This window comes from Gavialis gangeticus, unplaced genomic scaffold (genome assembly GCF_001723915.1).
Source record: "Gavialis gangeticus isolate Ggan-Ray unplaced genomic scaffold, GavGan_comp1, whole genome shotgun sequence".
NCBI classification, from domain to species: Eukaryota; Metazoa; Chordata; order Crocodylia; family Gavialidae; genus Gavialis; species Gavialis gangeticus.
The window spans coordinates 35644322-35648664 of NW_017729028.1; positions in this window are offsets into that span (position 1 = coordinate 35644322).

The following is a 4343-nucleotide window of genomic DNA, read 5'->3' on the forward strand; positions in this document are numbered from 1 at the left end:
GAATAGGTGAATTTCTGTGGGTGTATATAAAATGGTTGACGTCTGCTGATGCACAACATTCAATACTGACACTTCCCCTTAAAAAACACTATAGCACTGCTATGCGAAACCAGGCATGTGATTCTCAGAAGAACTTATATCTCTCCAAAAAACTGGCATCTGTTATGATGGCCAAAGAAAACCCAGCCATTGCTATGTTCTCTGCCTAATACCGCTTCATTCAACTTCTCTGAACTCATCTCTTAACTCCTAAACTTCCCCCCAAATTTTTGGGAATTCATTTTGGAGTCCCCAGATGTTGTGGCTCAGATCACTCCTATTTATATGCAACTGCAGCCCCTTTTTAAACAAATTACTCTTTTATACCTTTATCCTGGCTTACACTGGTGAGTGTGACTTGTTTTTGCAATTGCTTCTCAGTACATATACAGCTGATTTGGTTTAAGGTCTGTCTGGGGTGCACACTCTCTTTCTCTGTATTTTCTTCTAAAGTGGCTTGGAATTGGTACACAAAACTTTAAGTCGATTTGATTAGGTAAGGTTTGTAGCTGGAGGCAATGTTATGCAATAGCTTAAAAAACTTACACATTTCAGACGGTGAATGTTCTTTTGTAGCATTTAAGCCTCTTTTTGTGTTCATTTGCATTCAAAAGTTCCAAGGGGAGGAGGAAGCATGCACTCAGTAATGTATTTGGATTGCCTTTTTTTGCCACGTTCATCTCTAAGTAACATTTCAAACACATGCAACACATTTAGGTCTAGTACTAATTAAAAGTTTGGGTTGTCTTTGCCAGTTTTCAGGCAGGTGCACTGTTCACTCAGTTAGAACAACACTTAGTACTTATGTAGCCAAAGTATTAGACAAGTGTTAACTATGTAATATGGATCTTTGCAATCCATGTGAGCTACATATGAAAAGACTGGTCCAGCAGCTACTGAGCGAGGTATCTAAAATGACACTGAGCTGAGTTACAGGAGTCAAGTATATTTGAGCTAGCCTTCTCCCTGTCTCAGATGGTTGCACAATTTAAGTTCGCTGCTGATCTCAGGTGCAGCAGCGGCTTCACTTCTCCTGAAAAGTTCCTCCTAAACCTCGATGAAGGTTTCCTTTTTTATGGTCTTACCATCTTTAGGAGTTCTGAAAATGTTTATATTTCTCAGGCTGACCACAAATGGACTCTTCTGTTGCTTCTAAATTTCTTGCCTATGGGAATTCTATATGGCTCCATCCTCTTCTTTATCCTACCCGAGGTTTCAACCATGAGGGGAGAGGTTAAGAAATGGTATGGTCATTGACTAGCTACACAGAAACAACATCCTCCTCTGCAACTCAAACAGAGCAAAAGTGCGATGGCCTCTTTCTGGACAACAGAAGTGAATCAGGGTTATCTAGAGATAAGAGATGTTGGAGGTGTTAATAAATAGACAGTACAACAAAAGCTCATTCTCTTTAGCCAGAACTGCTAATGATGCTCACTCTTGTCTACACAAGATGCTGACTGCGCAGTCATTTAGTACTTGCATACACAAGTACTAAATGACTGCGCAGTAACCGGCATTACTGTGCAGTAGCATTCCCACATGGTTTCTTGGTGATGATGACTGTACAGTAGCATGTTACTACTGCGCAGTACCACATTACTACTTTGTGCTGCACAGTGCTACTATGCAGTAGTAACGAGCTACTACACAGTAGTAACAAACCACTGTGCAGTCAGCCTCTTAGGTAGATGCAATGACTATGGTGTATCTGCAGACTAATGTCTGTATCACACACCCAGCAATAGATTATAGGATTCTCACCCTCTCCTATATATGGCAGAGCTTAGCAAGAAGCTAGAACCAGAGCAGCTGGCTGAAGCTAAATCAGTACAAGATAGAGGTAATATTGGTGCAGAAGGGAAAATGCCTTAAAGGAATAGTCAACAGGAGAACACCAGTCTCTGTCTGACGGTGCAGACAGAAGAGTAGCTCCTCACTGTAACTCATTGTGCTTTGTAGGAAGTGCCATGAGTTAAAATGATCCTGGGGACCCAACAGAATCCAGCTGCTGTTTAGAGTAGCTGCAAACCTGCAGCTCCTCCCCCTAGCAATGCCCCTTCCCCCTCCCAGCCCCAGCACTGTTTTCAGAATGGGATGAGAGAAAGCTGAGGGAGCTCATTCTGGGGGTTCCCCAGCTGGCTCTGGAGGGTGGGGTAGATGGATTGGAGCCCCCCCACTTCAGGGGGGCCTACTATCCACTCACCCTACCCTCCAGTGCCTATTGAAAAAACCCCAAACCAAATTCCCTCCACTCCCTTTCCCCCACTCCCATTCTGAAAACTGCTGGGGCCAGGGAGATGCAATGAGGGTTCAGATTTTTACCACATTGGACCCTTTTAAAGCACTCTGCAGCCATGCAGTTGTGTGTGGTCATGGCTATAGAGCACTTTCAGGGGTTAGATCTGGCAAAAAATATCACTTCTGTCTGCACCTATATGTATTTTCATAGATTTCATAGATTTCATAGACATTAGGGCTGGAAGGGACCTTGCAGTCTCATCGGGTCCAACCCTCTGTGCAAGCAGCAGTAAGTCAGCTGGGGTCAAATGACCCCAGCAAGATAAGCATCCAAATAGAACTTGAACATGTCCAGAGTAGGTACTTGCACCACTTCTGGGGGAAATCTGTTCCAGACTCTGGAGACTCGGATAGTAAAGAAGTTTTTCTTTACGTCCAGTCCAAAAAATGTCTTCCAGCAGTTTGTGAGTGTTGGACTTTGTCTTCTCTTGGGATGTCCTGGTGAACAGACATTCTCCCAGGTCCTGATGTACACCCCCATGTACTTATAGGCTGCCACCAAGTCTCCTCTGAGCCTACACTTTTCCAAGCTGAAGAGTCTTGTGTCTCTCAGCCTCTCCTCATAAGGCCTGCTCTCTTGACCTCTGATCATGTGTGTGGTTCTCCTTTGGATTCTCTTGGGCTAGTACAAATTGTTTTTAAAGGGTGGGGCCCAGAATTGGATGCAGTACTCCAGCTACAGCCTCACCAAGGCCAAGTACAGCAAGAGAATGACATCTTGGGTCTTGTTTGAGCTGCATTCATAGATGAATACAGACTGTTCAGGTGGGATAGAATGGGGAGGAAAGGCGGGGGTGTGACTCTCTATATCAAAGACCAATACATGTCCTCAACAAACAGCACAGGGTCAGAGGAGGGGTAGACTGAAGTGCTCTGGGTTAGAATACAAGAGGGGTTGGGGGGAAAGGGACTTAACGGTGGATGTCTACTATCGACCACCCAACCAGGGGGAAGAGATGGACTGGGAATTCTCAGGTCAGTTCCCAGAGGCAGTTAACTTAAGGGACGTGGTCATCATGGGTAACCTAAACTACCCGGGCATCTGCTGGGAGGAGCAGTCAGCCAGGTCTGACCACTCACGTAGGTTCCTAGCTGAGATACAGGACCTCCATCTAACCCAGGAGGTGGACAGTCCCACCAGGGGAAATGCCCTGCTAGACCGGGTCCTGGCCACAGGTAATGACCTGGTGAGGGGACTGCAGGTTCTCAACCACCTGGGCAATAGCGATTATCGCCTACTGGAATTCACCATCCAGTGCAGGGTATCAAAGGCCTGCAGCAAGGCAGCAGCCCTTGACTTCAGGAGGGCTGATTTCAATGAGTTAAGGAGATTAGTTGGGGAGGCACTGAGGTCCCCGAGGGCAGGGGAGTTGTGTATCCAAGAAGAGTGGCTGTTCCTTAAGGAGACAATCCTCCAAGCCCAAAGGGAGGTAATCCCAATACGAATCAAAGGGGGCAAGAGAGCGCAAAAACCTCCATGGCTCACCAAAAGTATTTAGGAATGTCTTCAAGCTAAAAAGGAGGCATACACCCGATGGAAGGGAGGGGCCATCATCAAGGAGAATTATACCTCCATTGCTCAAGACTGTAAGGCAGAGACAGAACCAGGACTAGTGACCAGGATCAAAGATAACAAGAAGTCCTTTTTTAAATACATAGGGAGTAAAAAGAAAGCACCAGGTAATGTGGGGCCCCTGTAGGACAAACTTGGCCCCTCTTGGCCCTTCTGGGTTGCACCAGGTGATAAAGCAGACCTCTTTAACAAATTCTTTACCTCCATTTTTTTGAGCAGGGATCAGGACATCCCCTGCACCAGGAATCTGGACGGACTCAGGAGAGGCAGAGCCAGGCCTAGGGTAAGAGAGGACCTAGTTAGGGAACTTCTGGTGGGGCTGGACATGTTGAAATCAGCAGGTCCAGATGATCTCCACCCCAGGGTCCTGGGGGAACTGGCAGAAGTCATTGCAGGACCCCTGGCATGGCTTTAGGAGCACTCATGGGGC